Source organism: Heterodontus francisci, unplaced genomic scaffold, assembly GCF_036365525.1.
Source record: "Heterodontus francisci isolate sHetFra1 unplaced genomic scaffold, sHetFra1.hap1 HAP1_SCAFFOLD_901, whole genome shotgun sequence".
Taxonomy (NCBI): Eukaryota; Metazoa; Chordata; class Chondrichthyes; order Heterodontiformes; family Heterodontidae; genus Heterodontus; species Heterodontus francisci.
In genome coordinates this window covers 193,770-221,350 of record NW_027142197.1, presented here as the reverse complement: position 1 = coordinate 221,350, position 27,581 = coordinate 193,770, and the positions used below count along the sequence as shown (strand labels likewise).

General features: G+C 35.0%; 1 protein-coding gene across 2 annotated transcripts in view; it reads right to left on the bottom strand.

Annotated features, from left to right (window-relative positions):
• LOC137366737 (HEPACAM family member 2-like) overlaps positions 1-27,581 on the bottom strand; it is a 230,694-nt gene that overhangs the window by 30,251 nt on the left and 172,862 nt on the right. The gene's annotated exons all lie outside the window — the stretch shown is intronic.

Below are 27,581 nucleotides of genomic sequence, written 5' to 3'. Positions count from 1 at the left end.
TTATACCGACCTATAACTGTCTCTGCGTGTTACTGTTATATACACTCCTGTAGTGTCTGTTAATGTGTTACTGATTTATACCGATCTATAACTGTCTCTGTGAGTTACTGTTATATACACTCCTGTAGTGTCTGTGAATGTGTTACTGATTTATACCGATCTATAACTGTCTCTGTGTGTTACTGTTATATACACTCTTGTAATGTCTGTTAATGTGTTACTGATTTATACCGATCTATAACTGTCTCTGTGAGTTACTGTTATATACACTCCTGTAGTGTCTGTGAATGTGTTACTGATTTATACCGATCTATAACTGTCTCTGTGTGTTACTGTTATATACACTCTTGTAGTGTCTGTTAATGTGTGACTGATTTATACCGATCGATAACTGTCTCTGCGTGTTACTGTTATATACACTCCTGTAGTGTCTGTTAATGTGTGACTGATTTATACCGATCTATAACTGTCTCTGCGTGTTACTGTTATATACACTCCTGTAGTGTCTGTTAATGTGTTACTGATTTATACCGATCTATAACTGTCTCTGTGTGTTACTGTTATATACACTCCTGTAGTGTCTGTTAATGTGTTACTGATTTATACCGATCTATAAATGTCTCTGCCTGTTACTGTTATATACACTCCTGTAGTGTCTGTTAATGTGTTACTGATTTATACCGATCTATAAATGTCTCTGCCTGTTACTGTTATATACACTCCTGTAGTGTCTGTTAATGTGTTACTGATTTATGCCGATCTATAACTGTCTCTGTGTGTTACTGTTATATACACTCCTGTAGTGTCTGTTAATGTGTTACTGATTTATACCGATCTATAACTGTCTCTGTGTGTTACTGTTATATGCACTCCTGTAGTGTCTGTTAATGTGTTACTGATTTATACCGATCTATAACTGTCTCTGTGTGTTACTGTTATATACACTCCTGTAGTGTCTGTTAATGTGTAACTGATTTATACAGATCAATAAACGTCCCTGCGTGTTACTGTTATATGCACTCCTGTAGTGTCTGTTAATGTGTTACTGATTTATACCGATCTATAACTGTCTCTGCGTATTACTGTTATATGCACTCCTGTAGTGTCTGTTAATGTGTTACTGATTTATACCGATCTATAACTGTCTCAGCGTGTTACTGTTATATACACTCCTGTAGTGTCTGTTAATGTGTTACTGATTTATACCGATCTATAACTGTCTCTGTGTGTTACTGTTATATACACTCCTGTAGTGTCTGTTAATGTGTTACTGATTTATACCGATCTATATCTGTCTCTGTGTGTTACTGTTATATACACTCCTGTAGTGTCTGTTAATGTGTTACTGATTTATACCGATCTATAACTGTCTCTGTGTGTTACTGTTATATACACTCTTGTAGTGTCTGTTAATGTGTTACTGATTTATACCGATCTATAACTGTCTCTGCGTGTTACTGTTATATACACTCCTGTAGTTTCTGTTAATGTGTTACTGATTTATACCGATCTGTAACTGTCTCTGCGTGTTACTGTTATATACACTCCTGTAGTGTCTGTTAATGTGTTACTGATTTATACCGATCTATAACTGTCTCTGCGTGTTACTGTTATATACACTCCTGTAGTGTCTGTCAATGTGTTACTGATTTATTCCGATCTATAACTGTCTCTGTGTGTTACTGTTATATACACTCCTGTAGTGTCTGTTAATGTGTTACTGAGTTATACTGATCTATAACTGTCTCTGTGTGTTACTGTTATATACACTCCTGTAGTGTCTGTTAATGTGTTACTGATTTATACCGATCTATAACTGTCTCTGTGTGTTACTGTTATATACACTGCTGTAGTGTCTGTTAATGTGTTACTGATTTATACCGATCCATAACTGTCTCTGTGTGTTACTGTTATATACACTCTTGTAGTGTCTGTTAATGTGTTACTGATTTATACCGATCTATAACTGTCTCTGTGAGTTACTGTTATATACACTCCTGTAGTGTCTGTGAATGTGTTACTGATTTATACCGATCTATAACTGTCTTTGTGTGTTACTGTTATATACACTCCTGTAGTGTCTGTTAATGTGTTACTGATTTATACCGATCTATAACTGTCTTTGTGTGTTACTGTTATATACACTCCTGTAGTGTCTGTTAATGTGTTACTGATTTATACCGATCGATAACTGTCTCTGTCTGTTACTGTTATATACACTCCTGTAGTGTCTGTTAATGTGTTACTGATTTATACCGATCTATAACTGTCTCTGTGAGTTACTGTTATATACACTCCTGTAGTGTCTGTGAATGTGTTACTGATTTATACCGATCTGTAACTGTCTCTGTGTGTAACTGTTATATACACTCTTGTAGTGTCTGTTAATGTGTGACTGATTTATACCGATCGATAACTGTCTCTGCGTGTTACTGTTATATACAGTCCTGTAGTGTCTGTTAATGTGTGACTGATTTATACCGATCCATAACTGACTCTGTGTGTTACTGTTATATACACTCCTGTAGTGTCTGTTAATGTTTTACTGATTTATACCGATCTATAACTGTCTCTGCGTGTTACTGTTATATACACTCCTGTAGTGTCTGTTAATGTGTTACTGATTTATACCGATCTATAACTGTCTCTGTGTGTTACTGTTATATACACTCCTGTAGTGTCTGTTAATGTGTTGCTGATTTATACCGATCTATAACTGTCTCTGCGTGTTACTGTTATATACACTCCTGTAGTGTCTGTTAATGTGTTACTGATTTATACCGATCTATAACTGTCTCTGTGTGTTACTGTTATATACACTGCTGTAGTGTCTGTTAATGTGTTACTGATTTATACCGATCTATAACTGTCTTTGTGTGTTACTGTTATATACACTCCTGTAGTGTCTGTTAATGTGTTACTGATTTATACCGATCTATAACTGTCTCTGTGAGTTACTGTTATATACACTCCTGTAGTGTCTGTGAATGTGTTACTGATTTATACCGATCTTTAACTGTCTTTGTGTGTTACTGTTATATACACTCCTGTAGTGTCTGTTAATGTGTTACTGATTTATACCGATCTATAACTGTCTCTGTGTGTTACTGTTATATACACTCCTGTCGTATCTGTTAATGTGTTACTGATTTATACAGATCTATAACTGTCTCTGTGTGTTACTGTTATATACACTACTGTAGTGTCTGTTAATGTGTTGCTGATTTATACCGACCTATAACTGTCTCTGCGTGTTACTGTTATATACACTCCTGTAGTGTCTGTTAATGTGTTACTGATTTATACCGATCTATAACTGTCTCTGTGAGTTACTGTTATATACACTCCTGTAGTGTCTGTGAATGTGTTACTGATTTATACCGATCTATAACTGTCTCTGTGTGTTACTGTTATATACACTCTTGTAATGTCTGTTAATGTGTTACTGATTTATACCGATCTATAACTGTCTCTGTGAGTTACTGTTATATACACTCCTGTAGTGTCTGTGAATGTGTTACTGATTTATACCGATCTATAACTGTCTCTGTGTGTTACTGTTATATACACTCTTGTAGTGTCTGTTAATGTGTGACTGATTTATACCGATCGATAACTGTCTCTGCGTGTTACTGTTATATACACTCCTGTAGTGTCTGTTAATGTGTGACTGATTTATACCGATCTATAACTGTCTCTGCGTGTTACTGTTATATACACTCCTGTAGTGTCTGTTAATGTGTTACTGATTTATACCGATCTATAACTGTCTCTGTGTGTTACTGTTATATACACTCCTGTAGTGTCTGTTAATGTGTTACTGATTTATACCGATCTATAAATGTCTCTGCCTGTTACTGTTATATACACTCCTGTAGTGTCTGTTAATGTGTTACTGATTTATACCGATCTATAAATGTCTCTGCCTGTTACTGTTATATACACTCCTGTAGTGTCTGTTAATGTGTTACTGATTTATGCCGATCTATAACTGTCTCTGTGTGTTACTGTTATATACACTCCTGTAGTGTCTGTGAATGTGTTACTGATTTATACCGATCTATAACTGTCTCTGTGTGTTACTGTTATATGCACTCCTGTAGTGTCTGTTAATGTGTTACTGATTTATACCGATCTATAACTGTCTCTGTGTGTTACTGTTATATACACTCCTGTAGTGTCTGTTAATGTGTAACTGATTTATACAGATCAATAAATGTCACTGCGTGTTACTGTTATATGCACTCCTGTAGTGTCTGTTAATGTGTTACTGATTTATACCGATCTATAACTGTCTCTGCGTATTACTGTTATATGCACTCCTGTAGTGTCTGTTAATGTGTTACTGATTTATACCGATCTATAACTGTCTCAGCGTGTTACTGTTATATACACTCCTGTAGTGTCTGTTAATGTGTTACTGATTTATACCGATCTATAACTGTCTCTGTGTGTTACTGTTATATACACTCCTGTAGTGTCTGTTAATGTGTTACTGATTTATACCGATCTATATCTGTCTCTGTGTGTTACTGTTATATACACTCCTGTAGTGTCTGTTAATGTGTTACTGATTTATACCGATCTATAACTGTCTCTGTGTGTTACTGTTATATACACTCTTGTAGTGTCTGTTAATGTGTTACTGATTTATACCGATCTATAACTGTCTCTGTGTGTTACTGTTATATACACTCCTGTAGTGTCTGTTAATGTGTGACTGATTTATACCGATCTATAACTGTCTATGTGTGTTAATGTTATATACACTCCTGTAGTGTCTGTTAATGTGTTACTGATTTATACCGATCTATAACTGTCTCTGCGTGTTACTGTTATATACACTCCTGTAGTGTCTGTTAATGTGTTACTGACTTATTCCGATCTATAACTGTCTCTGTGTGTTACTGTTATATACACTCCTGTGGTGTCTGTTAATGTGTGACTGATTTATACCGATCTGTAACTGTCTCTGCGTGTTACTGTTCATTACACTCCTGTAGTGTTTGTTAATGTGTGACTGATTTAGATCGATCTATAACTGTCTCTGCGTGTTAATGTTATATACACCCCTGTAGTGTCTGTCAATGAGTTACTGATTTATACCGATCTATAAATGTCTCTGTGTGTTACTGTTCATTACACTCCTGTAGTGTCTGTTAATGTGTGACTGATTTATACCGATCTATAACTGTCTCTGTGTGTTACTGTTATATACACTCCTGTAGTGTCTGTTAATGTGTTACTGATTTATACCGATCTATAACTGTCTCTGCGTGTTACTGTTATATACACTCCTGTAGTGTCTGTTAATGTGTGACTGATTTATACCGATCTATAACTGTCTCTGCGTGTTACTGTTATATACACTCCTGTAGTGTCTGTTAATGTGTGACTGATTTATACCGATCGTTAACTGTCTCTGCGTGTTACTGTTATATACATTCCTGTAGTGTCTGTTAATGTGTGACTGATTTATACCGATCTATAACTGTCTCTGCGTGTTACTGTTATATACACTCCTGTAGTGTCTGTTAATGTGTTACTGATTTATACCGATCTATAACTGTCTCTGTGTGTTACTGTTATATACACTCCTGTAGTGTCTGTTAATGTGTGACTGATTTATACCGATCTATAACTGTCTCTGTGTGTTACTGTTATATACACTCCTTTAGTGTCTGTTAATGTGTTACTGATTTATACCGATCTATAACTGTCTCTGTGTGTTACTGTTATATACACTCCTGTAGTGTCTGTTAATGTGTTACTGATTTATACCGATCTATAACTGTCTCTGTGTGTTACTGTTATATACACTCCTGTAGTGTCTGTTAATGTGTAACTGATTTATACAGATCAATAAATGTCACTGCGTGTTACTGTTATATGCACTCCTGTAGTGTCTGTTAATGTGTTACTGATTTATACCGATCTATAACTGTCTCTGCGTATTACTGTTATATGCACTCCTGTAGTGTCTGTTAATGTGTTACTGATTTATACCGATCTATAACTGTCTCAGCGTGTTACTGTTATATACACTCCTGTAGTGTCTGTTAATGTGTTACTGATTTATACCGATCTATAACTGTCTCTGTGTGTTACTGTTATATACACTCCTGTAGTGTCTGTTAATGTGTTACTGATTTATACCGATCTATATCTGTCTCTGTGTGTTACTGTTATATACACTCCTGTAGTGTCTGTTAATGTGTTACTGATTTATACCGATCTATAACTGTCTCTGTGTGTTACTGTTATATACACTCTTGTAGTGTCTGTTAATGTGTTACTGATTTATACCGATCTATAACTGTCTCTGTGTGTTACTGTTATATACACTCCTGTAGTGTCTGTTAATGTGTGACTGATTTATACCGATCTATAACTGTCTATGTGTGTTAATGTTATATACACTCCTGTAGTGTCTGTTAATGTGTTACTGATTTATACCGATCTATAACTGTCTCTGCGTGTTACTGTTATATACACTCCTGTAGTGTCTGTTAATGTGTTACTGACTTATTCCGATCTATAACTGTCTCTGTGTGTTACTGTTATATACACTCCTGTGGTGTCTGTTAATGTGTGACTGATTTATACCGATCTGTAACTGTCTCTGCGTGTTACTGTTCATTACACTCCTGTAGTGTTTGTTAATGTGTGACTGATTTAGATCGATCTATAACTGTCTCTGCGTGTTAATGTTATATACACCCCTGTAGTGTCTGTCAATGAGTTACTGATTTATACCGATCTATAAATGTCTCTGTGTGTTACTGTTCATTACACTCCTGTAGTGTCTGTTAATGTGTGACTGATTTATACCGATCTATAACTGTCTCTGTGTGTTACTGTTATATACACTCCTGTAGTGTCTGTTAATGTGTTACTGATTTATACCGATCTATAACTGTCTCTGCGTGTTACTGTTATATACACTCCTGTAGTGTCTGTTAATGTGTGACTGATTTATACCGATCTATAACTGTCTCTGCGTGTTACTGTTATATACACTCCTGTAGTGTCTGTTAATGTGTGACTGATTTATACCGATCGTTAACTGTCTCTGCGTGTTACTGTTATATACATTCCTGTAGTGTCTGTTAATGTGTGACTGATTTATACCGATCTATAACTGTCTCTGCGTGTTACTGTTATATACACTCCTGTAGTGTCTGTTAATGTGTTACTGATTTATACCGATCTATAACTGTCTCTGTGTGTTACTGTTATATACACTCCTGTAGTGTCTGTTAATGTGTGACTGATTTATACCGATCTATAACTGTCTCTGTGTGTTACTGTTATATACACTCCTTTAGTGTCTGTTAATGTGTTACTGATTTATACCGATCTATAACTGTCTCTGTGTGTTACTGTTATATACACTCCTTTAGTGTCTGTTAATGTGTTACTGATTTATACCGATCTATAACTGTCTCTGTGTGTTACTGTTATATACACTCCTGTAGTGTCTGTTAATGTGTTACTGATTTATACCGATCTATAACTGTCTCTGTGTGTTACTGTTATATACACTCCTGTAGTGTCTGTTAATGTGTAACTGATTTATACAGATCAATAAATGTCACTGCGTGTTACTGTTATATGCACTCCTGTAGTGTCTGTTAATGTGTTACTGATTTATACCGATCTATAACTGTCTCTGCGTATTACTGTTATATGCACTCCTGTAGTGTCTGTTAATGTGTTACTGATTTATACCGATCTATAACTGTCTCAGCGTGTTACTGTTATATACACTCCTGTAGTGTCTGTTAATGTGTTACTGATTTATACCGATCTATAACTGTCTCTGTGTGTTACTGTTATATACACTCCTGTAGTGTCTGTTAATGTGTTACTGATTTATACCGATCTATATCTGTCTCTGTGTGTTACTGTTATATACACTCCTGTAGTGTCTGTTAATGTGTTACTGATTTATACCGATCTATAACTGTCTCTGTGTGTTACTGTTATATACACTCTTGTAGTGTCTGTTAATGTGTTACTGATTTATACCGATCTATAACTGTCTCTGTGTGTTACTGTTATATACACTCCTGTAGTGTCTGTTAATGTGTGACTGATTTATACCGATCTATAACTGTCTATGTGTGTTAATGTTATATACACTCCTGTAGTGTCTGTTAATGTGTTACTGATTTATACCGATCTATAACTGTCTCTGCGTGTTACTGTTATATACACTCCTGTAGTGTCTGTTAATGTGTTACTGACTTATTCCGATCTATAACTGTCTCTGTGTGTTACTGTTATATACACTCCTGTGGTGTCTGTTAATGTGTGACTGATTTATACCGATCTGTAACTGTCTCTGCGTGTTACTGTTCATTACACTCCTGTAGTGTTTGTTAATGTGTGACTGATTTAGATCGATCTATAACTGTCTCTGCGTGTTAATGTTATATACACCCCTGTAGTGTCTGTCAATGAGTTACTGATTTATACCGATCTATAAATGTCTCTGTGTGTTACTGTTCATTACACTCCTGTAGTGTCTGTTAATGTGTGACTGATTTATACCGATCTATAACTGTCTCTGTGTGTTACTGTTATATACACTCCTGTAGTGTCTGTTAATGTGTTACTGATTTATACCGATCTATAACTGTCTCTGCGTGTTACTGTTATATACACTCCTGTAGTGTCTGTTAATGTGTGACTGATTTATACCGATCTATAACTGTCTCTGCGTGTTACTGTTATATACACTCCTGTAGTGTCTGTTAATGTGTGACTGATTTATACCGATCGTTAACTGTCTCTGCGTGTTACTGTTATATACATTCCTGTAGTGTCTGTTAATGTGTGACTGATTTATACCGATCTATAACTGTCTCTGCGTGTTACTGTTATATACACTCCTGTAGTGTCTGTTAATGTGTTACTGATTTATACCGATCTATAACTGTCTCTGTGTGTTACTGTTATATACACTCCTGTAGTGTCTGTTAATGTGTGACTGATTTATACCGATCTATAACTGTCTCTGTGTGTTACTGTTATATACACTCCTTTAGTGTCTGTTAATGTGTTACTGATTTATACCGATCTATAACTGTCTCTGTGTGTTACTGTTATATACACTCCTGTAGTGTCTGTTAATGTGTTACTGATTTATTCCGATCTATAACTGTCTCTGTGTGTTACTGTTATATACACTCCTGTAGTGTCTGTCAATGTGTTACTGATTTATACCGATATGTAACTGTCTCTGTGTGTTAATGTTATATACACTCCTGTAGTGTCTGTTAATGTGTTACTGATTTATACCGATCTATAACTGTCTCTGCGTGTTACTGTTATATACACTCCTGTAGTGTCTGTCAATGTGTTACTGATTTATTCCGATCTATAACTGTCTCTGTGTGTTACTGTTATATACACTCCTGTAGTTTCTGTTAATGTGTTACTGATTTATACCGATCTGTAACTGTCTCTGCGTGTTACTGTTATATACACTCCTGTAGTGTCTGTTAATGTGTTACTGATTTATACCGATCTATAACTGTCTCTGCGTGTTACTGTTATATACACTCCTGTAGTGTCTGTCAATGTGTTACTGATTTATTCCGATCTATAACTGTCTCTGTGTGTTACTGTTATATACACTCCTGTAGTGTCTGTTAATGTGTTACTGAGTTATACCGATCTATAACTGTCTCTGTGTGTTACTGTTATATACACTCCTGTAGTGTCTGTTAATGTGTTACTGATTTATACCGATCTATAACTGTCTCTGTGTGTTACTGTTATATACACTGCTGTAGTGTCTGTTAATGTGTTACTGATTTATACCGATCCATAACTGTCTCTGTGTGTTACTGTTATATACACTCTTGTAGTGTCTGTTAATGTGTTACTGATTTATACCGATCTATAACTGTCTTTGTGTGTTACTGTTATATACACTCCTGTAGTGTCTGTTAATGTGTTACTGATTTATACCGATCTATAACTGTCTCTGTGACTTACTGTTATATACACTCCTGTAGTGTCTGTGAATGTGTTACTGATTTATACCGATCTATAACTGTCTTTGTGTGTTACTGTTATATACACTCCTGTAGTGTCTGTTAATGTGTTACTGATTTATACCGATCTATAACTGTCTTTGTGTGTTACTGTTATATACACTCCTGTAGTGTCTGTTAATGTGTTACTGATTTATACCGATCCATAACTGTCTCTGTGTGTTACTGTTATATACACTCTTGTAGTGTCTGTTAATGTGTTACTGATTTATACCGATCTATAACTGTCTCTGTGAGTTACTGTTATATACACTCCTGTAGTGTCTGTGAATGTGTTACTGATTTATACCGATCTGTAACTGTCTCTGTGTGTAACTGTTATATACACTCTTGTAGTGTCTGTTAATGTGTGACTGATTTATACCGATCGATAACTGTCTCTGCGTGTTACTGTTATATACAGTCCTGTAGTGTCTGTTAATGTGTGACTGATTTATACCGATCCATAACTGACTCTGTGTGTTACTGTTATATACACTCCTGTAGTGTCTGTTAATGTTTTACTGATTTATACCGATCTATAACTGTCTCTGTGTGTTACTGTTATATACACTCCTGTAGTGTCTGTTAATGTGTTACTGATTTATACCGATCTATAACTGTCTCTGTGTGTTACTGTTATATACACTCCTGTAGTGTCTGTTAATGTGTTGCTGATTTATACCGATCTATAACTGTCTCTGCGTGTTACTGTTATATACACTCCTGTAGTGTCTGTTAATGTGTTACTGATTTATACCGATCTATAACTGTCTCTGTGTGTTACTGTTATATACACTGCTGTAGTGTCTGTTAATGTGTTACTGATTTATACCGATCTATAACTGTCTTTGTGTGTTACTGTTATATACACTCCTGTAGTGTCTGTTAATGTGTTACTGATTTATACCGATCTATAACTGTCTCTGTGAGTTACTGTTATATACACTCCTGTAGTGTCTGTGAATGTGTTACTGATTTATACCGATCTTTAACTGTCTTTGTGTGTTACTGTTATATACACTCCTGTAGTGTCTGTTAATGTGTTACTGATTTATACCGATCTATAACTGTCTCTGTGTGTTACTGTTATATACACTCCTGTAGTGTCTGTTAATGTGTTACTGATTTATACCGATCTATAACTGTCTCTGTGTGTTACTGTTATATACACTCCTGTAGTGTCTGTTAATGTGTTACTGATTTATACAGATCTATAACTGTCTCTGTGTGTTACTGTTACATACACTACTGTAGTGTCTGTTAATGTGTTACTGATTTATACCGACCTATAACTGTCTCTGCGTGTTACTGTTATATACACTCCTGTAGTGTCTGTTAATGTGTTACTGATTTATACCGATCTATAACTGTCTCTGTGAGTTACTGTTATATACACTCCTGTAGTGTCTGTGAATGTGTTACTGATTTATACCGATCTATAACTGTCTCTGTGTGTTACTGTTATATACACTCTTGTAATGTCTGTTAATGTGTTACTGATTTATACCGATCTATAACTGTCTCTGTGAGTTACTGTTATATACACTCCTGTAGTGTCTGTGAATGTGTTACTGATTTATACCGATCTATAACTGTCTCTGTGTGTTACTGTTATATACACTCTTGTAGTGTCTGTTAATGTGTGACTGATTTATACCGATCGATAACTGTCTCTGCGTGTTACTGTTATATACACTCCTGTAGTGTCTGTTAATGTGTGACTGATTTATACCGATCTATAACTGTCTCTGCGTGTTACTGTTATATACACTCCTGTAGTGTCTGTTAATGTGTTACTGATTTATACCGATCTATAACTGTCTCTGTGTGTTACTGTTATATACACTCCTGTAGTGTCTGTTAATGTGTTACTGATTTATACCGATCTATAAATGTCTCTGCCTGTTACTGTTATATACACTCCTGTAGTGTCTGTTAATGTGTTACTGATTTATACCGATCTATAAATGTCTCTGCCTGTTACTGTTATATACACTCCTGTAGTGTCTGTTAATGTGTTACTGATTTATGCCGATCTATAACTGTCTCTGTGTGTTACTGTTATATACACTCCTGTAGTGTCTGTGAATGTGTTACTGATTTATACCGATCTATAACTGTCTCTGTGTGTTACTGTTATATGCACTCCTGTAGTGTCTGTTAATGTGTTACTGATTTATACCGATCTATAACTGTCTCTGTGTGTTACTGTTATATACACTCCTGTAGTGTCTGTTAATGTGTAACTGATTTATACAGATCAATAAATGTCACTGCGTGTTACTGTTATATGCACTCCTGTAGTGTCTGTTAATGTGTTACTGATTTATACCGATCTATAACTGTCTCTGCGTATTACTGTTATATGCACTCCTGTAGTGTCTGTTAATGTGTTACTGATTTATACCGATCTATAACTGTCTCAGCGTGTTACTGTTATATACACTCCTGTAGTGTCTGTTAATGTGTTACTGATTTATACCGATCTATAACTGTCTCTGTGTGTTACTGTTATATACACTCCTGTAGTGTCTGTTAATGTGTTACTGATTTATACCGATCTATATCTGTCTCTGTGTGTTACTGTTATATACACTCCTGTAGTGTCTGTTAATGTGTTACTGATTTATACCGATCTATAACTGTCTCTGTGTGTTACTGTTATATACACTCTTGTAGTGTCTGTTAATGTGTTACTGATTTATACCGATCTATAACTGTCTCTGTGTGTTACTGTTATATACACTCCTGTAGTGTCTGTTAATGTGTGACTGATTTATACCGATCTATAACTGTCTCTGTGTGTTAATGTTATATACACTCCTGTAGTGTCTGTTAATGTGTTACTGATTTATACCGATCTATAACTGTCTCTGCGTGTTACTGTTATATACACTCCTGTAGTGTCTGTTAATGTGTTACTGACTTATTCCGATCTATAACTGTCTCTGTGTGTTACTGTTATATACACTCCTGTGGTGTCTGTTAATGTGTGACTGATTTATACCGATCTGTAACTGTCTCTGCGTGTTACTGTTCATTACACTCCTGTAGTGTTTGTTAATGTGTGACTGATTTAGACCGATCTATAACTGTCTCTGCGTGTTAATGTTATATACACCCCTGTAGTGTCTGTCAATGAGTTACTGATTTATACCGATCTATAAATGTCTCTGTGTGTTACTGTTCATTACACTCCTGTAGTGTCTGTTAATGTGTGACTGATTTATACCGATCTATAACTTTCTCTGTGTGTTACTGTTATATACACTCCTGTAGTGTCTGTTAATGTGTTACTGATTTATACCGATCTATAACTGTCTCTGCGTGTTACTGTTATATACACTCCTGTAGTGTCTGTTAATGTGTGACTGATTTATACCGATCTATAACTGTCTCTGCGTGTTACTGTTATATACACTCCTGTAGTGTCTGTTAATGTGTGACTGATTTATACCGATCGTTAACTGTCTCTGTGTGTTACTGTTATATACACTCCTGTAGTGTCTGTTAATGTGTTACTGATTTATACCGATCTATAACTGTATCTGTGTGTTACTGTTATATACACTCCTTTAGTGTCTGTTAATGTGTTACTGATTTATACCGATCTATAACTGTCTCTGTGTGTTACTGTTATATACACTCCTGTAGTGTCTGTTAATGTGTTACTGATTTATTCCGATCTATAACTGTCTCTGTGTGTTACTGTTATATACACTCCTGTAGTGTCTGTCAATGTGTTACTGATTTATACCGATATGTAACTGTCTCTGTGTGTTAATGTTATATACACTCCTGTAGTGTCTGTTAATGTGTTACTGATTTATTCCGATCTATAATTGTCTCTGTGTGTTACTGTTATATACACTCCTGTAGTGTCTGTTAATGTGTTACTGATTTATACCGATCTATAACTGTCTCTGTGTGTTACTGTTATATACACTCCTGTAGTGTCTGTCAATGTGTTACTGATTTATACCGATATGTAACTGTCTCTGTGTGTTAATGTTATATACACTCCTGTAGTGTCTGTTAATGTGTTACTGATTTATTCCGATCTATAACTGTCTCTGTGTGTTACTGTTATATACACTCCTGTAGTGTCTGTTAATGTGTTACTGATTTATACCGATCTATAACTGTCTCTGTGTGTTACTGTTATATACACTCCTGTAGTGTCTGTCAATGTGTTACTGATTTATACCGATATGTAACTGTCTCTGTGTGTTAATGTTATATACACTCCTGTAGTGTCTGTTAATGTGTTACTGATTTATTCCGATCTATAATTGTCTCTGTGTGTTACTGTTATATACACTCCTGTAGTGTCTGTTAATGTGTTACTGATTTATACCGATCTATAACTGTCTCTGTGTGTTACTGTTATATACACTCTTGTAGTGTCTGTTAATGTGTTACTGATTTATACCGATCTATAACTGTCTCTGTGAGTTACTGTTATATACACTCCTGTAGTGTCTGTGAATGTGTTACTGATTTATAACGATCTATAACTGTCTCTGTGTGTTACTGTTATATACACTCTTGTAGTGTCTGTTAATGTGTTACTGATTTATACCGATCTATATCTGTCTCTGTGTGTTAATGTTATATACACTCCTGTAGTGTCTGTTAATGTGTTACTGATTTATACCGATCTATAACTGTCTCTGTGTGTTAATGTTATATACACTCCTGTAGTGTCTGTGAATGTGTTACTGATTTATACCGATCTATAACTGTCACTGTGTGTTACTGTTATATACACTCCTGTATTGTCTGTTAATGTGTTACTGATTTATACCGATCTATAACTGTCTCTCTGTGTTACTGTTATATACACTCTTGTAGTGTCTGTTAATGTGTGACTGATTTATACCGATCTATAACTGTCTCTGTGTGTTACTGTTATATACACTCCTGTAGTGTCTGTTAATGTGTTACTGATTTATACCGATCTATAACTGTCTCTGTGTGTTACTGTTATATACACTCCTGTAGTGTCTGTTAATGTGTTACTGATTTATACCGATCTATAACTGTCTCTGTGTGTTACTGTTATATACACTCCTGTAGTGTCTGTCAATGTGTTACTGATTTATTCCGATCTATAACTGTCTCTGTGTGTTAATGTTATATACACTCCTGTAGTGTCTGTTAATGTGTTACTGATTTATACCGATCTATAACTGTCTCTGTGTGTTACTGTTATATACACTCTTGTAGTGTCTGTTAATGTGTTACTGATTTATACCGATCTATATCTGTCTCTGTGTGTTACTGTTATATACACTCTTGTAGTGTCTGTTAATGTGTTACTGATTTATACCGATCTATAACTGTCTCTGTGTGTTACTGTTATATACACTCCTGTAGTGTCTGTTAATGTGTTACTGATTTATACCGATCTATAACTGTCTCTGTGCGTTACTGTTATATACACTCCTGTAGTGTCTGTTAATGTGTTACTGATTTATGCCGATCTATAACTGTCTCTGTGCGTTACTGTTATATACACTCCTGTAGTGTCTGTTAATGTGTTACTGATTTATACCGATCTATAACTGTCTCTGTGTGTTACTGTTATATACACTCCTGTAGTGTCTGTTAATGTGTTACTGATTTATACCGATCTATAACTGTCTCTGTGTGTTACTGTTATATACACTCCTGTAGTGTCTGTCAATGTGTTACTGATTTATTCCGATCTATAACTGTCTCTGTGTGTTACTGTTATATACACTCCTGTCGTGTCTGTCAATGTGTTACTGATTTATACCGATCTATAACTGTCTCTGTGTGTTACTGTTATATACACACCTGTAGTGTCTGTTAATGTGTTACTGATTTATACCGATCTATAACTGTCTCTGTGTGTTACTGTTATATACACTCCTGTAGTGTCTGTTAATGTGTTACTGATTTATACCGATCTATAACTGTCTCTGTGTGTTACTGTTATATACACTCCTGTAGTGTCTGTTAATGTGTTACTGATTTATACCGATCTATAACTGTCTCTGTGTGTTACTGTTATATACACTCCTGTAGTGTCTGTTAATGTGTTACTGATTTATACCGATCTATAACTGTCTCTGTGTGTTACTGTTATATACACTCCTGTAGTGTCTGTTAATGTGTTACTGATTTATACCGATCTATAACTGTCTCTGTGTGTTAATGTTATATACACTCCTGTAGTGTCTGTTAATGTGTTACTGATTTATACCGATCTATAACTGTCTCTGTGTGTTAATGTTATATACACTCCTGTAGTGTCTGTTAATGTGTTACTGATTTATACCGATGTATAACTGTCTCTGTGTGTTACTGTTATATACACTCCTGTAGTGTCTGTTAATGTGTTACTGATTTATACCGATCTATAACTGTCTCTGTGTGTTACTGTTATATACACTCTTGTAGTGTCTGTTAATGTGTTACTGATTTATACCGATCTATAACTGTCTCTGTGTGTTACTGTTATATACACTCTTGTAGTGTCTGTTAATGTGTTACTGATTTATACCGATCTATAACTGTCTCTGTGTGTTACTGTTATATACACTCCTGTAGTGTCTGTTAATGTGTGACTGATTTATACCGATCTATAACTGTCTCTGTGTGTTAATGTTATATACACTCCTGTAGTGTCTGTTAATGTGTTACTGATTTATACCGATCTATAACTGTCTCTGCGTGTTACTGTTATATACACTCCTGTAGTGTCTGTTAATGTGTTACTGACTTATTCCGATCTATAACTGTCTCTGTGTGTTACTGTTATATACACTCCTGTGGTGTCTGTTAATGTGTGACTGATTTATACCGATCTGTAACTGTCTCTGTGTGTTACTGTTATATACACACCTGTAGTGTCTGTTAATGTGTTACTGATTTATACCGATCTATAACTGTCTCTTTGTGTTACTGTTATATACACTCCTGTAGTGTCTGTTAATGTGTTACTGATTTATACCGATCTATAACTGTCTCTGTGTGTTACTGTTATATACACTCCTGTAGTGTCTGTTAATGTGTTACTGATTTATACCGATCTATAACTGTCTCTGTGTGTTACTGTTATATACACTCCTGTAGTGTCTGTTAATGTGTTACTGATTTATACCGATCTATAACTGTCTCTGTGTGTTACTGTTATATACACTCCTGTAGTGTCTGTTAATGTGTTACTGATTTATACCGATCTATAACTGTCTCTGTGTGTTAATGTTATATACACTCCTGTAGTGTCTGTTAATGTGTTACTGATTTATACCGATCTATAACTGTCTCTGTGTGTTAATGTTATATACACTCCTGTAGTGTCTGTTAATGTGTTACTGATTTATACCGATCTATAACTGTCTCTGTGTGTTACTGTTATATACACTCCTGTAGTGTCTGTTAATGTGTTACTGACTTATTCCGATCTATAACTGTCTCTGTGTGTTACTGTTATATACACTCCTGTGGTGTCTGTTAATGTGTTACTGATTTATACCGATCTATAACTGTCTCTGCGTGTTACTGTTATATACACTCCTGTAGTGTCTGTTAATGTGTGACTGATTTATACCGATCTATAACTGTCTCTGCGTGTTACTGTTATATACACTCCTGTAGTGTCTGTTAATGTGTGACTGATTTATACCGATCGTTAACTGTCTCTGCGTGTTACTGTTATATACATTCCTGTAGTGTCTGTTAATGTGTGACTGATTTATACCGATCTATAACTGTCTCTGCGTGTTACTGTTATATACACTCCTGTAGTGTCTGTTAATGTGTTACTGATTTATACCGATCTATAACTGTCTCTGTGTGTTACTGTTATATACACTCCTGTAGTGTCTGTTAATGTGTGACTGATTTATACCGATCTATAACTGTCTCTGTGTGTTACTGTTATATACACTCCTGTAGTGTCTGTCAATGTGTTACTGATTTATACGGATATGTAACTGTCTCTGTGTGTTAATGTTATATACACTCCTGTAGTGTCTGTTAATGTGTTACTGATTTATTCCGATCTATAATTGTCTCTGTGTGTTACTGTTATATACACTCCTGTAGTGTCTGTTAATGTGTTACTGATTTATACCGATCTATAACTGTCTCTGTGTGTTACTGTTATATTCACTCTTGTAGTGTCTGTTAATGTGTTACTGATTTATACCGATCTATAACTGTCTCTGTGAGTTACTGTTATATACACTCCTGTAGTGTCTGTGAATGTGTTACTGATTTATAACGATCTATAACTGTCTCTGTGTGTTACTGTTATATACACTCTTGTAGTGTCTGTTAATGTGTTACTGATTTATACCGATCTATATCTGTCTCTGTGTGTTAATGTTATATACACTCCTGTAGTGTCTGTTAATGTGTTACTGATTTATACCGATCTATAACTTTCTCTGTGTGTTAATGTTATATACACTCCTGTAGTGTCTGTGAATGTGTTACTGATTTATACCGATCTATAACTGTCACTGTGTGTTACTGTTATATACACTCCTGTATTGTCTGTTAATGTGTTACTGATTTATACCGATCTATAACTGTCTCTCTGTGTTACTGTTATATACACTCCTGTAGTGTCTGTTAATGTGTTACTGATTTATACCGATCTATAACTGTCTCTGTGTGTTACTGTTATATACACTCCTGTAGTGTCTGTTAATGTGTTACTGATTTATACCGATCTATAACTGTCTCTGTGTGTTAATGTTATATACACTCCTGTAGTGTCTGTGAATGTGTTACTGATTTATACCGATCTATAACTGTCACTGTGTGTTACTGTTATATACACTCCTGTATTGTCTGTTAATGTGTTACTGATTTATACCGATCTATAACTGTCTCTCTGTGTTACTGTTATATACACTCCTGTAGTGTCTGTTAATGTGTTACTGATTTATACCGATCAATAACTGTCTCTGTGTGTTACTGTTATATACACTCTTGTAGTGTCTGTTAATGTGTGACTGATTTATACCGATCTATAACTGTCTCTGTGTGTTACTGTTATATACACTCCTGTAGTGTCTGTTAATGTGTTACTGATTTATACCGATCTATAACTGTCTCTGTGTGTTACTGTTATATACACTCCTGTAGTGTCTGTTAATGTGTTACTGATTTATACCGATCTATAACTGTCTCTGTGTGTTACTGTTATATACACTCCTGTAGTGTCGTTCAATGTGTTACTGATTTATTCCGATCTATAACTGTCTCTGTGTGTTAATGTTATATACACTCCTGTAGTGTCTGTTAATGTGTTACTGATTTATACCGATCTATAACTGTCTCTGTGTGTTACTGTTATATACACTCTTGTAGTGTCTGTTAATGTGTTACTGATTTATACCGATCTATATCTGTCTCTGTGTGTTACTGTTATATACACTCTTGTAGTGTCTGTTAATGTGTTACTGATTTATACCGATCTATAACTGTCTCTGTGTGTTACTGTTATATACACTCCTGTAGTGTCTGTTAATGTGTTACTGATTTATACCGATCTATAACTGTCTCTGTGCGTTACTGTTATATACACTCCTGTAGTGTCTGTTAATGTGTTACTGATTTATGCCGATCTATAACTGTCTCTGTGTGTTACTGTTATATACACTCCTGTAGTGTCTGTTAATGTGTTACTGATTTATACCGATCTATAACTGTCTCTGTGTGTTACTGTTATATACACTCCTGTAGTGTCTGTTAATGTGTTACTGATTTATACCGATCTATAACTGTCTCTGTGTGTTACTGTTATATACACTCCTGTAGTGTCTGTTAAAGTTTTACTGATTTATACCGATCTATAACTGTCTCTGTGTGTTACTGTTATATACACTCCTGTAGTGTCTGTTAAAGTTTTACTGATTTATACCGATCTATAACTGTCTCTGTGTGTTACTGTTATATACACTCCTGTAGTGTCTGTTAATGTGTTACTGATTTATACCGATCTATAACTGTCTCTGTGTGTTACTGTTATATACACTCCTGTAGTGTCTGTTAATGTGTTACTGATTTATTCCGATCTATAACTGTCTCTGTGTGTTACTGTTATATACACTCCTGTATTGTCTGTTAATGTGTTACTGATTTATACCGATCTATAACTGTCTCTGTGTGTTACTGTTATATACACTCCTGTAGTGTCTGTTAATGTGATCCTGATTTATACCGATCTATAACTGTCTCTGTGTGTTACTGTTATATACACTCCTGTAGTGTCTGCTAATGTGTTACTGATTTATTCCGATCTATAACTGTCTCTGTGTGTTACTGTTATATACACTCCTGTAGTGTCTGTTAATGTGTTACTGATTTATATCGATCGATAACTGTCTCTGTGTGTTACTGTTATATACACTCCTGTAGTGTCTGTTAATGTGTTACTGATTTATACCGATCTATAACTGTCTCTGTGTGTTACTGTTATATACACTCCTGTAGTGTCTGTTAAAGATTTACTGATTTATACCGATCTATAACTGTCTCTGTGTGTTACTGTTATATACACTCCTGTAGTGTCTGTTAATGTGTTACTGATTTATACTGATCTATAACTGTCTCTGTGTGTTACTGTTATATACACTCCTGCAGTGTCTGTTAATGTGTTACTGATTTATACCGATCTATAACTGTCACTGCGTGTTAATGTTATATACACTCCTGTAGTGTCTGTTAATGTGTTACTGATTTATACCGATCTATAACTGTCTCTGTGTGTTACTGTTATATACACTCCTGTAGTGTCTGTTAATGTGTTACTGATTTATACCGATCTATAACTGTCTCTGTGTGTTACTGTTATATACACTCCTGTAGTGTCTGTTAATGTGTTACTGATTTATACCGATCTATAACTGTCTCTGTGTGTTACTGTTATATACACTCCTGTAGTGTCTGTTAATGTATTACTGATTTATACCGATCTATAACTGTCTCTGTGTGTTAATGTTATATACACTTCTGCAGTGTCTGTTAATAGTTACTGATTTATACCGATCTATAACTGCCTCTGTGTGTTACTGTTATATACACTCGTGTAGTGTCTGTTAATGTATTACTGATTTATTCCGATCTATAAACTGTCTCTGTGTGTTACTGTTATATACACTCCTGTCGTGTCTGTTAATGTGTTACTGATTTATACCGATCTATAACTGTCTCTGTGTGTTACTGTTATATACACTCCTGTAGTGTCTGTTAATGTGTTACTGATTTATACCGATCTATAACTGCCTCTGTGTGTTACTGTTATATACACTCGTGTAGTGTCTGTTAATGTATTACGGATTTATTCCGATCTATAACTGTCTCTGTGTGTTACTGTTATATACACTCCTGTAGTGTCTGTTAATGTGTTACTGATTTATACCGATCTATAACTGTCTCTGTGTGTTACTGTTATATACACTCGTGTAGTGTCTGTTAATGTATTACTGATTTATACCGATCTATAAATGTCTCTGTGTGTTACTGTTATATACATTCATTTAGTGTCTGTTAATGTGTTACTGATTTATACCGATCTATAACTGTCTCTGTGTGTTACTGTTATATACACTCCTGTAGTGTCTGTTAATGTGTTACTGATTTATACCGATCTATAACTGTCTCTGTGTGTTACTGTTATATACACTCCTGTAGTGTCTGTTAATGTGTTACTGATTTATACCGATCTATAACTGTCTCTGTGTGTTATTGTTATATACACTCCTGTAGTGTCTGTTAATGTGTTACAGATATATACCGATCTATAACTGTCTCTGTGTGTTACTGTTATATACACTCCTGTAGTGTCTGTTAATGTGTTACTGATTTATACCGATCTATAAATGTCTCTGCCTGTTACTGTTATATACACTCCTGTAGTGTCTGTTAATGTGTTACTGATTTATACCGATCTATAACTGTCTCTGTGTGTTACTGTTATATACACTCCTGTAGTGTCTGTTAATGTGTTACTGATTTATACCGATCTATAACTGTCTCTGTGTGTTACTGTTATATACACTCCTGTAGTGTCTGTTAATGTGTTACTGATTTATACCGATCTATAACTGTCTCTGTGTGTTACTGTTATATACACTCCTGTAGTGTCTGTTAATGTGTTACTGATTTATACTGATCTATAACTGTCTCTGTGTGTTACAGTTATATACACTCCTGTAGTGTCTGTTAATGTGTTACTGATTTATACCGATCTATAACTGTCTCTGTGTGTTACTGTTATATACACTCCTGTAGTGTCTGTTAATGTGTTACTGATTTATACCGATCTATAACTGTCTCTGTGTGTTACTGTTATATGCACTCGTGTAGTGTCTGTTAATGTATTACTGATTTATACCGATCTATAAATGTCTCTGTGTGTTACTGTTATATACACTCCTGCAGTGTCTGTTAATAGTTACTGATTTATACCGATCTATAACTGCCTCTGTGTGTTACTGTTATATACACTCGTGTAGTGTCTGTTAATGTATTACTGATTTATTCCGATCTATAACTGTCTCTGTGTGTTACTGTTATATACACTCCTGTAGTGTCTGTTAATGTGTTCCTGATTTATACCGATCTATAACTGCCTCTGTGTGTTACTGTTATATACACTCGTGTAGTGTCTGTTAATGTATTACTGATTTATACCGATCTATGAATGTCTCTGTGTGTTACTGTTATATACACTCCTGTAGTGTCTGTTAATGTGTTACTGATTTATACCGATCTATAACTGCCTCTGTGTGTTACTGTTATATACACTCGTGTAGTGTCTGTTAATGTATTACTGATTTATACCGATCTATAAATGTCTCTGTGTGTTACTGTTATATACATTCCTTTAGTGTCTGTTAATGTGTTACTGATTTATTCCGATCTCTAACTGTCTCTGTGTGTTACTGTTATATACACTCCTGTAGTGTCTGTTAATGTGTTACTGATTTATACCGATCTATAACTGTCTCTGTGTGTTAATGTTATATACACTCCTGTAGTGTCTGTTAATGTATTACTGATTTATTCCGATCTATAACTGTCTCTGCGTATTACTGTTATATACACTCCTGTAGTGTCTGTTAATGTGTTACTGATTTATACCGATCTATAACTGCCTCTGTGTGTTACTGTTATATACACTCGTGTAGTGTCTGTTAATGTATTACTGATTTATACCGATCTATAAATGTCTCTGTGTGTTACTGTTATATACACTCCTGTAGTGTCTGTTAATGTGTTACTGATTTATACCGATCTATAACTGTCTCTGTGTGTTACTGTTATATACACTCCTGTAGTGTCTGTTAATGTGTTACTGATTTATACCGATCTATAACTGTCTCTGTGTGTTACTGTTATATACACTCCTGTAGTGTCTGTTAATGTGTTACTGATTTATACCGATCTATAACTGTCTCTGTGTGTTACTGTTATATACACTCCTGTAGTGTCTGTTAAAGTTTTACTGATTTATACCGATCTATAACTGTCTCTGTGTGTTACTGTTAGAGACACTCCTGTAGTGTCTGTTAATGTGTTACTGATTTATACCGATCTATATCTGTCTCTGTGTGTTACTGTTATATACACTCCTGTAGTGTCTGTTAATGTGTTACTGATTTATACCGATCTATAACTGTCTCTGTGTGTTACTGTTAGAGACACTCCTGTAGTGTCTGTTAATGAGTTACTGATTTATACCGATCTATATCTGTCTCTGTGTGTTACTGTTATATACACTCCTGTAGTGTCTGTTAATGTGTTACTGATTTAGACCGATCTATAACTGTCTCTGTGTGTTACTGTTATATACACTCCTGTAGTGTCTGTTAATGTGTTACTGATTTATACCGATCTATAACTGTCTCTGTGTGTTACTGTTATATACATTCCTTTAGTGTCTGTTAATGTGTTACTGATTTATACCGATCTATAACTGTCTCTGTGTGTTACTGTTATATACATTCCTTTAGTGTCTGTTAATGTGTTACTGATTTATACCGATCTATAACTGTCTCTGTGTGTTACTGTTATATACACTCCTGTAGTGTCTGTTAAAGTTTTACTGATTTATACCGATCTATCACTGTCTCTGTGTGTTACTGTTATATACACTCCTGTAGTGTCTGTTAATGTGTTACTGATTTATACCGATCTATAACTGTCTCTGTGTGTTACTGTTATGTACACTCCTGTAGTGTCTGTTAATGTGTTACTGATTTATACAGATCTATAACTGTCTTTGTGTGTTACTGTTATATACACTCCTGTAGTGTCTGCTAATGTGTTACTGATTTATACTGATCTATAACTGTCTCTGTGTGTTACAGTTATATACACTCCTGTAGTGTCTGTTAATGTGTTACTGATTTATACCGATCTATAACTGTCTCTGTGTGTTACTGTTATATACACTCCTGTAGTGTCTGTTAATGTGTTACTGATTTAAACTGATCTATAACTGTCTCTGTGTGTTACAGTTATATACACTCCTGTAGTGTCTGTTAATGTGTTCCTGATTTATACCGATCTATAACTGCCTCTGTATGTTACTGTTATATACACTCGTGTAGTGTCTGTTAATGTATTACTGATTTATTCCGATCTATAAACTGTCTCTGTGTGTTACTGTTATATACACTCCTGTCGTGTCTGTTAATGTGTTACTGATTTATACCGATCTATAACTGTCTCTGTGTGTTACTGTTATATACACTCCTGTAGTGTCTGTTAATGTGTTACTGATTTATACCGATCTATAACTGCCTCTGTGTGTTACTGTTATATACACTCGTGTAGTGTCTGTTAATGTATTACGGATTTATTCGAATCTATAACTGTCTCTGTGTGTTACTGTTATATACACTCCTGTAGTGTCTGTTAATGTGTTACTGATTTATACCGATCTATAACTGCCTCTGTGTGTTACTGTTATATACACTCGTGTAGTGTCTGTTAATGTATTACTGATTTATACCGATCTATAAATGTCTCTGTGTGTTACTGTTATATACATTCCTTTAGTGTCTGTTAATGTGTTACTGATTTATACCGATCTATAACTGTCTCTGTGTGTTACTGTTATATACACTCCTGTAGTGTCTGTTAATGTGTTACTGATTTATACCGATCTATAACTGTCTCTGTGTGTTACTGTTATATACACTCCTGTAGTGTCTGTTAATGTGTTACTGATTTATACCGATCTATAACTGTCTCTGTGTGTTATTGTTATATACACTCCTGTAGTGTCTGTTAATGTGTTACTGATTTATACCGATCTATAACTGTCTCTGTGTGTTACTGTTATATACACTCCTGTAGTGTCTGTTAATGTGTTACTGATTTATACCGATCTATAAATGTCTCTGCCTGTTACTGTTATATACACTCCTGTAGTGTCTGTTAATGTGTTACTGATTTATACCGATCTATAACTGTCTCTGTGTGTTACTGTTATATACACTCCTGTAGTGTCTGTTAATGTGTTACTGATTTATACCGATCTATAACTGTCTCTGTGTGTTACTGTTATATACACTCCTGTAGTGTCTGTTAATGTGTTACTGATTTATACCGATCTATAACTGTCTCTGTGTGTTACTGTTATATACACTCCTGTAGTGTCTGTTAATGTGTTACTGATTTATACTGATCTATAACTGTCTCTGTGTGTTACAGTTATATACACTCCTGTAGTGTCTGTTAATGTGTTACTGATTTATACCGATCTATAACTGTCTCTGTGTGTTACTGTTATATACACTCCTGTAGTGTCTGTTAATGTGTTACTGATTTATACCGATCTATAACTGCCTCTGTGTGTTACTGTTATATACATTCCTTTAGTGTCTGTTAATGTGTTACTGATTTATTCCGATCTATAACTGTCTCTGTGTGTTACTGTTATATACACTCCTGTAGTGTCTGTTAATGTGTTACTGATTTATACCGATCTATAACTGTCTCTGTGTGTTAATGTTATATACACTCCTGTAGTGTCTGTTAATGTATTACTGATTTATTCCGATCTATAACTGTCTCTGCGTGTTACTGTTATATACACTCCTGTAGTGTCTGTTAATGTGTTACTGATTTATACCGATCTATAACTGCCTCTGTGTGTTACTGTTATATACACTCGTGTAGTGTCTGTTAATGTATTACTGATTTATACCGATCTATAAATGTCTCTGTGTGTTACTGTTATATACACTCCTGTAGTGTCTGTTAATGTGTTACTGATTTATACCGATCTATAACTGTCTCTGTGTGTTACTGTTATATACACTCCTGTAGTGTCTGTTAATGTGTTACTGATTTATACCGATCTATAACTGTCTCTGTGTGTTACTGTTATATACACTCCTGTAGTGTCTGTTAATGTATTACTGATTTATTCCGATCTATAACTGTCTCTGCGTGTTACTGATATATACACTCCTGTAGTGTCTGTTAATGTATTACTGATTTATTCCGATCTATAACTGTCTCTGTGTGTTACTGTTATATACACTCCTGTAGTGTCTGTTAATGTATTACTGATTTATTCCGATCTATAACTGTCTCTGCGTGTTACTGTTATATACACTCCTGTAGTGTCTGTTAATGTATTACTGATTTATTCCGATCGATAACTGTCTCTGCGTGTTACTGTTATATACACTCCTGTAGTGTCTGTTAATGTGTTACTGATTTATACCGATCTATAACTGTCTCTGTGTGTTACTGTTATATACACTCCTGTAGTGTCTGTTAATGTGTTAATGATTTATACCGATCTATAACTGTCTCTGTGTGTTACTGTTATATCCACTCCTGTAGTGTCTGTTAATGTGTTACTGATTTATACCGATCTATAACTGTCTCTGTGTGTTACTGTTATATACACTCCTGTAGTGTCTGTTAATGTGTTACTGATTTATACCGATCTATAACTGTCTCTGTGTGTTACTGTTATATACACTCCTGTAGTGTCTGTTAATGTGTTACTGATTTATACCGATCTATAACTGTCTCTGTGTGTTACTGTTATATACACTCGTGTAGTGTCTGTTAATGTATTACTGATTTATTCCGATCTATAACTGTCTCTGTGTGTTACTGTTATATACACTCGTGTAGTGTCTGTTAATGTGTTACTGATTTATACCGATCTATAACTGTCTCTGTGTGTTACTGTTATATACACTCCTGTAGTGTCTGTTAATGTGTTACTGATTTATACCGATCTATAACTGTCTCTGTGTGTTACTGTTATATACACTCCTGTAGTGTCTGTTAATGTGTTACTGATTTATACCGATCTATAACTGTCTCTGTGTGTTACTGTTATATACACTTCTGTAGTGTCTGTTAATGTGTTACTGATTTATACCGATCAATAACTGTCTCTGTGTGTTACTGTTATATACATTCCTTTAGTGTCTGTTAATGTGTTACTGATTTATACCGATCTATAACTGTCTCTGTGTGTTACTGTTATATATACTCGTGTAGTGT